Raw genomic sequence first — 11,857 nt, 5'->3', positions numbered from 1 at the left:
AGCGCCTATTAATGCAGGAAATTTCCAGAGGTAAAATGATGGGATTATAAGAGGTGAACCCTAATTGGTCCATCCTAGCTTAAATGGTTTTTGGCAGGTGGGGTTTCAGAAGTGGGTGGTAGAGGTAGGTCACAGGGAACATGCCTGGCAGGGTGCATTTTCCCTGCTGCCTCTCCCTCCATCTCTCTTTGCCCACCAGGAATGGAGCAGCTTCTCCTCCAGGGCCATCCATCATGAAGTTCTGCCTCATCTGGGGCCCAGAGCAAGGGACTTGGCCAACCATGAACTCAACCCCTAAAACTGTGGGTCAAAATAAACCTTTCCTGTTCTAAGTTGTTCTTGTCAGGTATTTTGAACACAGCAATGAAAAACTGGCTAAAACAGAATCCAAGGGAGGACAGTAAAATCTAGAACAGAGGTAAGGACTAGGTGATGCTGGGAGAACTTGTCAAGGCAAAACACACGAGGGCCCAGCCAGCCATGGGGCCAACTTGAGATTTTTAAGCTTATTATGGTGGAAGCCACTGGAGGCTTTTGAGTGGGGAAGTATTGCAAACCAATTCATGTTGGAAAAAGTCACTTTGGTCCAATGGTAGTGGAGGCCTGCTGTAGGAGAAAGACTCGGTTTGAGCATTGCCTGTTCACCACCTTCCAAAGTACTCCCAGTGATTGAGAAGTTTGCCCAGTGATCATTTTAAAAGCCCACCAGTTTCCTTTTTCACTTTTTATTTCCAACCAGGCAAACCCTGCTCTTTCTGAGGGAGAGCTCAGAAGTCAAGGTTAGAATGGGTGCATCTAAAGGCAGAGGTATATCCAGAGTACAGTACATTACCGCACACCCAAGAAGAGCCTATTTTCCAGAAGGTTCTCAGAACACAGCTTAAACCTGTGACTCCCAGTTGCACACTGATTGCTGCCCAGTGTTCTCTCACTGAGACATTAAGTGACACAAGGAGACTTCAGGATAATGTTATATTATAGCTTGAACTCCTTTTTATGCCTAGAAATAAGCTATTATAAATATTCAAAATCATGAGCAAATCTGTAAGTTCCAGTTTTCCCCCTTAGAGACCTGCTTCCTTTAGACTTTTCTTGGATGGGATAAGTTAAGGTGTGTTCTTTATACTGCTTTCTAGAACATTCCCATGGGATTAGGCGCCTACCTATTACTATGGTGGTTTTTCCATGCCTTTTTCTTTGGACTTCCTTTCATGTCCTGCGTTACACTTCAATTCTCCTCTTGGGATTTCTGCACCTCTCAAATAAATTACTTGCACGTGACTACTTGTCTTGAGATCTGCTTCTGGGGGACTCGATCTCACCCATCTTCTATATAAAGTCCTTCTCCTTCCTCAGAGCCATCACCTAGGCACTTTCCTTAAGTATAAAGGCAAATAGGATTCAGGAGAAATTAAACTTACTAATAAGGGAGAGGACCAAAAATTCCAAACCCATCATACCTAGGATCCAGTTGCTGCCTGTGATTGTAAGCAAAGAACATTGCTCACATGTAGGTATCTTCCCTTCTGAAAGTTAGGAGCCAGGTGTCTCCAGAATAGATTTCTCAGTCACCGCCTCTCTCCCACCCTGGTTAGGTAAAGTTTGGCTGTTAGATGAGGTTCCTATCTCCTATAATAAGTGGTCACTATCTCTTGCCCAGGAAGCCAGGCTCCCTTCTAGAGCAAGCTTTGGTCTTCACTAGCCCAGGAAAGAAAGCTTTGATTCATGGAGACTCATTGCCCAGTCTTTCCCTCCCTGGCCTAGGGTCCTGACTCATAATGACCTGGCCTCTGATTTTAATCTGAGAGCTCCTACCAATCCATCATGCCACAGGCTATATAGAGATGCTTAGAAATGCCCAAGCTCTCATGGCGCTCCTGCCATGCTGGGACATATAAACTGACTTAATAAAGAAGAACCAAAGATTATTATGCTTGTATACTTAGATGTTAAGCTACTTAATTCTCCCCCAAAGCTAGTTGCGGGGGAGGATTCAATAACAGTGAATGAAACTGAGGATTGGAAAGGTAAAGCGACTTGCCCCAATTCATCAGGTGGGAGAGAGGGACCCACAAGGCATGGGCACTGCATCTTCAGCCTGAGTGGGAAGCATCTTCCTCTGGGTACTTACTGGGTGATAGATTGGTGCTCCCTGTGCTGGGGGATCACTGTTCCTGCCCAACTAACCTCATGAGAACACTCTGAGGATCTGGTGACAAGAGAGTCAGGACCTACAGTGAGCTTCCAGAAGTATTTCCCATCTTCAGGTGAGGGCCTGGCATTGTAGTTAGGAATATAAACCTTGACATCATCCTTGATGTTTTGTTTTTTTTTGAACAGTCCAATTCACTCCTTTAGGAATCCGATTGGCAGAAACTGGTGAGTCTTGACCTTCCAGACCCTCGCAGCAAGTCCCTTGTGAGTGCCAGGAGTTTTGGAGGGTTTGAGGGTGGGGAGCAGAGAGGCCAGACTGCATTAGGGAAGCAAATTAGAGACCCATATTACCTAAGGAGATCTGAGAGGCTTAGGACCTGAATCTCCCAGGCCCCAGGCTTTTGAGGTCAATTCTTTTTTTCATTCTAAATAAATTTTCCCTTGCTGGTCCTAGCTCTGTATTTTTTTTTTTTCCCTAAAACTGCCCTTCTCCATCCCCCACAATTGTGTAAGCTCAGGCCCCAGAAAACCTTCATGCACTCCTGGTTTGAGGTTTCAGCCCTCAGAGGGCAGGGCTGGGGAAGAGAGGTGTAAATTTGTCAGGAGAAGGAAGCAGGGGCGCAGTAAGAGAGTAAATTCTCATCTAACATGGCAGAAAGTCAATAGATAAATCAAGAAATCGCTATGTAAGCTTATTTTTTTTAGCGACAAGGGGTGACCACCAGAAGAACTAAACGACGAAGGAAATGATACAAAGGGTTGTGGGTGAGAAGCAAGGGCGAGAGGCCTGTTGCTTCCATTAGGAGCACATTACAGGCAATCATTTTATTTTGTAAAAAGTGCTCATGCATACTTTGATATACTTTGTAATTCAGCCCTAAAAAAAAAAAAGAAAGTAAAGTGAAAATGAGAAAGAAATGGAATACAAAATATAGGAAAATAAAAAGCAAAACTCAGGTTGGGATTCTGGGCAGGAGCACGAGGGAGGGTGGGGGTAGTGGGCGTGGCTTGGGTAAGGGGCGGGGCGGGTGGGCCCTTGTCCCCTAGGAGCCACCCTCCGGGAGGGAGCCTGCGGCCCAGCAGCTGCGTACACACTCCGCCCACAGCGGGGAGCTCAGGGAGCGCAAGGTCAAGTGCGCGTAGACCCCGCCCCCCCAGCGTGGGGGCGGGGAGGGCTAGCCCAGGACAGTTGGTCCCAGCCCCGGGACAGTACGGGCCCCGAGGCGGCCCTGCGTTGGGACACCAGGAGCGATCCCTACCGACCTGTCCTCCAGCGCGGGCCCAAGTTCAGCCCGACAGATCCCCAGTCCCTGTCGCTGCGGGTGCCACTGCGGAGCCTCGCGACTCGCAGGTAAGAAGAGCCAGGGGCCCTGGCCCCGCCCGCCTGCCTATGCCAATGTGGGCGCCCTCAAGGACCTGGATCCCGGCGAGACACCTGGGCCCACGTGACTCCCGTTGGCGGCGGAGACTTGGGCGCCAGGTGGCGGCGGAGCTGTGGATTCCTGTAGCCCAGCACAGTTCCGTCCCTGCTTCCCAAGCTGCCGGTTCTCGCTGCTGCGTCCACCTGCGCCTCCACCCCCCTCCGTTACCCGTTTGACTCCCACCTCGGCTGGCAGACCACCTTCTGCACGCGTGCACGCAACTATGTAAAATAATATCCACTCATCTTCCTCGTGTGCTGCTCAGTGCTCACCTGCCACTGGACCAAGTACTGGGGTCACAGTGATGGGCTGGCAAATGTGGTGCAGGCCGCGTGAAGGGCCGTGCAGGGGAGCGACCTACACGAATAGATAACACACACACACACACACACACACACACACACACACACAGGTGTAAAAGAGCCAGGAAGGAGAATTCCAGGGTGCTGGAGAATGTTTATCAGGGCCCCAACTGCAGAGGCTGCTGGAAGCCAAACTTTCATGGGAATCAGAGTTCCAGGGTGGAAAACAAGGGAGCAGGCATGTCTTGTTGGGAGAGAGTGTGACTTGTTTGAGGAAGGGAGTCAGAGGGACTGGCCTGCAGAGAGCTGGGGGTGGGGGAAGCATGCTCCTTAACCTTGACTTCTTCCTGTGTAAATGGGACTGTCCCTACTTACTGCAGATGAAAGCCCTGGGTATACATGAAGGTGCCCTTCTAGGGGAGCAGTCAGGAGAGCAAAGTGGAGGTGTGCTGCAGGGACTCTGGTTGCTCTCTAGGACTGCAACTCAAGGTCTCCTCTGTCAAGTGAGAGGTTCCAGTAGAATCTCTTAGGCAGCCTGCTCTCTAAGATGAGGTCTGGTTTAGCCATTCATTCTTCAAACATATAACTGGTGTCCACCTTCCCTTGCTCTGAGGATTCTGAGAAATCAGACAGAGGCACTGTCCACAAAGTGACAGTTCCAGCCTGATCATACCCAGAGCTAGGGGTCTGACCCTCTGACCCACCTGGGGCACTGCCAGTTGCATGAGTCCCGGGACTTGGGGCTCACACTTTACCATCAGGTGTCAGTTGCTTCGTGACTATCACTGGTGACTCTTAGCTCTTGGTGTCACCATCTACACCTGGTCAGAAGACTCCCCAGGAAAAGCAACTCTGCTGGTCCCTTGCTGAGGACCCTCAGACTTTGAGACCCCCATGAATTTGGGAGACCCCTTTGGGCTTCAGGATTCACCTGTTAGTCACTTGGTGTGTTTTATGGGCTTGAATAATCCCAGGGTCTCCTATGGGTCTGTTGGTATAGAGGTAGGATTTGCTCCATGGAAACCGACTGGGAGGCCCATGGAGGGGGGAACACAGTCCAGGGAGGAACCTGGCACCATTCGTGGGGAGTGATCAAAACCACAGGACAGATGTTAACAAAAGGGTGTTGGAGGGAGAGGAAGAGATGGCAGCCCTGGTGCAGCCCTCTGTTTTCTCTCAAAGACCACAGCTCCCTGTTAAAGAGAGAAGGGAAGCTCAAGTCTTGGTGGTCACAGACCTGGCAACTCTGTCCCTGACCCTGGGCTATCACTTATCTCCTGAAGTGTGAGGACAGTGAGAGCTAAACAGATGCTTGGCATATCATTGTCTCTGAAGAAACATTAACTCTCGACCTCTCCTTCCCCTGTATGAACTAAAATAGGAGTTAATAACAGCACCTACCTTAGTGCATTATCCTGGAGATTGTGTGGATACCTAAAATACACTGAGCCTGCCTGACTTGTGGAGGATACTACTCTGCTGCAGCTATTGTTATGCCTTGTTCTGGGTTAACATCCTGGGTGGAACTAAGCAGCAGGAGGGTTGGGGGCAGGGCAGGGACTTAGGGGACTGGGCAGGGTGATTAGAGGGGTAGTTGGATTATCTTGTGTAGTGGTGGTTTCCCCAGAAGCACAGGCCTCCATGTGAGAGGGATGTTCTGCATGATAAAGGGCCTGGGGGAAGCTTTTGTCAAACCTCAGTGGTCCAGCCTATGAAGACTCAGGCCAGAAAAATAGCACAAGGTGGTGGTGGTTGCGGGGAGAACTAGGATTGGAAGAGAGTCTAAATGGTCTTTTTTAATGTTGCCTTTAACACATGGCCCTATACAGGTCCCCTTCAGGGGGCTACCTTCCTTTGCTCTGTGCTGAGCTCCACCAACCAAATGGGTATGGGAATTGTCTGGGGTTGTCTGGATCTCTGTGGAAACCAATTTTTTAACCCCCCGTACCTGGCAGAGTATCATGTCCAAAATTGCATGAACAAAAGAATGAATAAAAGAAAATAAGCCCAGAGACAAACTTTTTTGCTATATACACATGTGTTTTTTAAAATGGAACCTGTAGCCCGAGAAAGATAACTATTGTTTGTTGTTGTTGTTGTTGTTGTTTTGCTGAGGACCAAGCATGTTCATGCATGTGGCAGCTTCGTGATGAACATGAAGCTTTGTGGTCAGATGATGTTACTGCTGTCACCTCCCATGCATCACAGAAGCTCACCAAACCTAAGCTTTTGCATCTGTAAAATGGGGTTCTTTGAACCTAACTCAGCATTATGCAAGTTAACTACATGAAGCTCTGACCTCAGTGCCCACAGGCAGTATGGCAAGCCCTGAGTCTATAATAGCTGGTGTTATTTTTTATTATATTTATTATTTCCCTCATGATCACCAGTATAATGAGGAACCACAGACATAGGTGTGTGGCACTAATTTGGGACTCAGAATCATATGGTAGCAAAGGTACTTTGGAAACAATAACCAGACAGTTTGTATGAAATGCAGTGAATTCTTGTGTGTTTCATTCATTACTTAAAGCACTTGACTGTGAGATCTTAAAAGGAAAAAAAAATTCCTGGAAAATTATAATTTATGTGCCTTTCAAGTTCAGGTATTTTATCATCTAGATAAATCTTCCAGGCATCTATGTTAAACCACTTTGAGCTGTCGAAGCTCTAAAATAAAGTGGCTTGTTCTGACCAGTGTCTGTCTGTGATTGTTTATCATAGTTCCCTGGTAACGATGGACAGATCCCATTTTACAGGGCAGGCCTCAGGACAGCAGCTCCTGCCCACTCTTTTAGCCTTGCAGTTCCACACGATGGTGTTGAACAAACCACATTGGACTCACAATTCCCTCGTTATTGCCTCTGTCACGTGCACATAACCCATGTGCCAGTTTAGAAATTAAAATAGCAAAGGATTCTTTGTGTGTGTGTGTCGGTGGGTGCATGCATGCTGAGGATGGAACCCAGGGCCTCATGCAAGTGCTCCACCAATGAGCTACATCCCCAACCCTAGAAGAGCAAGGCAACAGTTGCTAGTGTGAATCTGGAAATCAGCTCTGGAGCTGATGGGTTTGTGAATGAAGAGTGCTTTGCATGAGGATGATAGCATCTTCTGCAAGCCTGAGCTGTCTGCTCTGGCTTCACAGGGGTGCTCTCTCTTCCCTGACCCCTTGCCCAGGGGAGGCCTGACGTCTTCCTGCTCCCCACTGCCTCTGCCTCTGGCCAGAGCTGCCCCTCCACCCATAGTCCCTGGGCAGCTGCAGCCTGTGGCAGGAAAGCCTTCCTAGGGCGGCTCCTCTGCCTTCCCAGGTAACTGTGGGCACCTCTGCTGCATGCCCCTCTCCAGTTGCCCGAATCCTCCTCTGCAGAGCTGGGAGCACTTCCACAGCTATCCAGGGGTCCTGCACCTGGTGTTGTGCCTGGCCCATCATCAGATCTCTCCTCCTTCCTTTCTTCCTTCTTTTCTACAAATGTTTCAGGCAGTGTCCTGGGGATTTGAATAAGCAGTTAAGAGGACACAGTCCTGACCCTCGTGAAGCCCACACACATCATGAGATGGATTTAATGAAAACAGAATTAAGTACATAAATATCCACAGCGACCCATCATAAACCGGGTCAGCTGCGGTGAAGGAGGGGCCTCTGGTGCCACGACTATGTGTGGAAGTGGGTCAGGGACAGCCAGTGTGGACATGGGTTCAGCAAGCCCATAGGTGTCCATTGGAAAGTCATATTCATTTATTCACATGCCTTTAAAGACTGTTGTGTGTATTTTCTAAAATTCTGGTAAACAGTGTTTTGTGCTGTGGGTAATCCTACTGAGAATGTGTATTTTTTCCTTGTAATTATTTTTTATTTATATATGACAGTGGAATGCATTATAATTCTTATTACACACATAGAGCACAATTTTTCGTATCTCTGGTTGTTTACAAAGTATATTCACACCAATTCATGTCTTCATACCTGTACTTCAGATAATAATGTCCATCGCATTCCACCATCATTTCTAACCCCCTGTCTCCTCCCTTTCTAGAGTCCTCTGCCCTATCTAGAGTTCTTCTATTCCTCCCATCCTCCTTCTTTCTACCCCACTATGATTCAGCCTCCTTATTATCAGAGAAAATATTCAGCATTTGGTTTTTTGGGATTTGCTAACTTCACTTAGCATTATCTTCTCTAACTCCATCCATTTACCTGCAAATGCCGTGATGTTATTCTCTTTTATTGCTGAGTAAAATTCCATTATGTATATATGCCACATTTTTTTAATCCATTCATCTATTGAAGGGCATCTAGGTTGGTTCCACAATTTAGCTATTGTGAGTTGTGCTGCTATAAACATTGATGTGGCTGTGTCCCTGTAGTGTGCTATTTTTAAGTCCTTTGATTAAGGGATAGCTGGGTCAAATGGTGATTCCATTCCCAATTTTCCTAGAAATCTCTATACTGCTTTCCATGTTGGCTGCACCATCTGCAGTCCACCAGCAGTATATGAGTGTACCTTTTCCTCCACATCCTCGCCAACACTTATTGTTGTTTGCCTTCATAATAGCTGCCATTCTGACTGGAGTGAGATGAAATATTAGAGTAGTTTGATTTGCATTTCTCTAATTGTGAGCGATGATGAACATTTTTTCCCCCCCGTATTTTTGATTGATTTAGGCCCTAACATTCTTAATAAGACTTCTTTGGCACAAGAATTAAAACCAAGAATCAATAAATGGGATGGATTCAAACTAAAAAGTTTCTTCTCAGAAAAAGAATAGAATAGAGAGCCTACATCTTGGGAGCAAATCTTTACCCCTCACACATCAGATAGGGCACTAATCTCTAGGGTATATAAAGAGCTCAAAAAGCTAAGCACTAAAAAAAATAATAATAATAATCTAATCAGTAAATGGACCAAGGACCTTAACAGACACTTCTCAGAAGAGGATATACAATCAATCAACAAATATATGAGAAGGTGTATTTTTAAAACAACTGTGCTCTATCTGCCAAACGGAAGAAGGATCCTACTGCTCTGGGTCACATATTCTGTGGTGGTCAGCGTCCCTCCACGGGTGAATCCAGCTGGGCGCTCTAGTTGTCATTGTCACCCATCTCATCCTGGGTGGCAGCAGTAGATGGGCATCCTGCCCATTCCCAGCTCTATTTTTCAAGGTTCATGCCAGAGCCCTCTCCCTCCCAAGCCACAGAATTCACTGGAAAGCCTATTTGCTTTCTTCTTCCTTTGATACCTCTGAGCACAACAGCCTGAGGGCCCAGCATAGATTTGCTCACCCAGTGGCTTGCGGGCTCCCATCTGAGAGGAGAGAAGGGCATAGCCCACCTCAGATGTCCAGAAGGTTGGGCCCACCCACCCATGTGCATGCAGCTATGGCACAATGGCTGAGTGCCCCCCCCCCCCCGCGCAGAGCTCTGGCATCCTAGCACAGTCTCTGGTGAGGAACCAGGGGATTCCAGAGGGACACCATGCCTGCCCTCAGGCCCGACCAGTTCCACTAAGAACAGGAGACAATAACACCAAAAGACTTGTCTTAAATAAGGCAGGAGCCAAACACCCCTCGGAAGCATTCTCTCTCCCTAGTATATCCTGAATATTTTTAGTTATTTTATTTGTTTGGCCAGAGCTGTTGATAAAATATACCTTCCATCCCCATCGGTCTTAGATGTAGACCTTATTAGGCGAGATTAGCTGTCATCTTCCCCAGAGCAAAGGAAGGAGACCAGCAGAGCCGTTCCGACATGGGGGAGGCCTCCGTGTCCCTCCTGATGGGGCGGGTTCACGGCTGCAGTGTAGACCGGCGGGTAAAGGCTGTATTCCCAGGGCACGGCTTTAATAGGATTGTCATCATGTGGCTTCTAGCCACAGAGCAAAGAAGAGGGAGCTCTGGAAATCTCCCTTCCATAAAGGCTGACACCCAGTGATGGTATTTATGCCTCTTGAAAGCTCGTGTTAAGTGGTGGATATTTATGAAAAGGGTTTTGAGGAGTAAATGTGTCCATCAGTCAACCTGGAACTTTTTAGAGCTCCTCAGATGGTGTTAAATTAGACCAGCCTTCTTCCTGCCTTCCGCCTCCATCAGCGCCCCCCACCCTCCCTTGCTTCCTCTTATAAAAATGGAGTGTGAAAGCAGGGGAGAGCCCAGGCAGGGGCCTGGAACTGCCTTGCAGAAGAGAATTCGCATATTAGAAGCAGAACTGCAGGGCTTGGTGCCCAGACTCTGGTCCTTGCCGTCTGGGCACAGTGTCTGAGGGAGAGGGGAGGCCAGCTGACCAGCAGGTTCAGACTAATGGCCCCTAACCACACTCAAGGCAGCTCAGGGGCGGGTGGGGAGAGGGGAATGAGGAGGAAACAAGTGATGGAGCTAGCCTGGATTGGGGCTCCGTGAGTGGCAGGTGGGAGGGAGCCCGTGTCGGCGTGGGTAAGGGAATTCGCCACATCACGGGAAGCAAAGCCTCAGAAGGCTGGAAATTTCTCTGTGAGCAGGTGATCATTAGGACAAAACTGCCTGTTACATGAATGAGTACAGAGGAGTTTAACTGGAAATGATTACTGACTTTGGAATGTTCATTTTAAAGATCAGAAACAGGTGTTTACTGAACAAACCCTATCCTTAGTATCAACGCCTGCTCTGCTTTGGATCCACCCCGCCCTCAAGTCTGGCCACCTTCCGGGAAACTTTTAGGATGCGGATCCCCATCTTTCTGACTGCTTTCTTTGTGAGGAAAAGGATGCTAGTGTCGGTTAGCTGCTTGATATTTTGTCAGTAATCAAAGGATTGAAGATGACAGAAGCAGAGGGGCTGCCTGTTGTCAGTGTCACAGAAATGCCACACTACCTCTTGGCTTCTTCTGCAACTCTGCTTTAAGAAAATAATCTGAAAAGTGGAAAAGGCACGGTACAAAGATACTGTCTCCATCGTTACTGATAATGGTGAAAACTTAGACGTGGTCTGAATGCACAGAACGGCAGGATCGTGAAGTTATAGAACACCAGGTCAATGGAATATTATGCAGCCCCTTAGAAACATGAAGGTTGGTAGCACGGGAAACCTTGGCAGCACATGCACAGTGAACAGAGTGCCAGGAAGGATCCATCCAGGCAGATGGTCTGCAGGGAGCCCTCCAAAGGGACAAGACTTGTAGACGAACAGTAGAATTATAGATACCATTTTTTTTCACTATGTCAAGTTTTTTGGCTTTATTATTCCTATGATATATTTTTAAAAATCTTAAAATGAGGGCTGGGGATGTGGCTCAAGCGGTAGCGCACTCCCCTGGCATGCGTGTGGCCCGGTTCGATCCTCAGCACCACATACAAACAAAGATGTTGTGTCTGCCAAGAACTAAAAAATGAATATTAAAAAAAAATTCTCTCTCTCTCTTTAAAAAAAAAAATCTTAAAATGAACCAAGTTAAATAAATAATGATCTTTCTGCTGTTTTCAGTTTTGAGGTCACCACTTACTAGCATCACCCTGAATTAAATCTGTCAGCAACTTTTAAAGTAGACTGGGCTCCCTGCCTCCCTGTCTGTGGTCCAGGGCTATATTCTGGATCCCCTGGCCAAACTCCTACAGTTGTGTTCCTGGTCCGGTAGACTCAACCCTCAGGGTTTTATTGGTTGATGAAGGGTACTGGCCCTTCTTGTCTCCTTCTGAAAGGCAGAAGTGGCACGGGAAGAGGTGGGGATTTGGTTTGCACTTTAGGGACCTCATTGATGAAATTTCAGCACCTGTGTTCTCACCCCCCCCCCGCCCACACACACATCCTAGATCAGCAGTTACCAGGGGCAACTCCAGTTGTTTCTGCCAGTCATCCCTATATGCACACACCTTTTGCTGCCTAATGCTGGGCAAAGCCTAATGTCTGGCCAACAGAGTGTCCTAAGTGGCTCCATTGGCCAAACATGGGGGAGCCAGGACACGTCTTTGTTGGAGACAAAGATTTGAGTCTGAGTGGTTTATTTGG

The 11,857-nt window shown here is 47.7% G+C and overlaps 1 protein-coding gene across 10 annotated transcripts in view; it reads left to right on the top strand.

Annotated features, from left to right (window-relative positions):
- Positions 1 to 3,189: 3,189 nt before the first annotated feature.
- Positions 3,190 to 11,857, top strand: part of Nmnat3 (nicotinamide nucleotide adenylyltransferase 3) — a 139,976-nt gene continuing 131,308 nt past the window's right edge. For 3 of the 10 annotated variants that reach the window (XM_040269886.2, XM_078043413.1, XM_078043415.1), the window contains exon 1: positions 3,197 to 3,505. The gene's annotated coding sequence lies outside the window, so the exon portion shown is untranslated. Of the gene's footprint in view, positions 3,506 to 11,857 lie in introns of all 10 variants that reach the window. The other 7 variants (XM_040269887.2, XM_040269888.2, XM_078043410.1 and 4 more) reach the window with 6 other exon arrangements.

This window comes from Ictidomys tridecemlineatus, chromosome 3 (assembly GCF_052094955.1).
Source record: "Ictidomys tridecemlineatus isolate mIctTri1 chromosome 3, mIctTri1.hap1, whole genome shotgun sequence".
NCBI lineage: Eukaryota > Metazoa > Chordata > Mammalia > Rodentia > Sciuridae > Ictidomys > Ictidomys tridecemlineatus.
The sequence above is the reverse complement of the archived record's forward strand: the minus strand, read 5'-3'. Positions and strand labels throughout refer to the sequence as shown.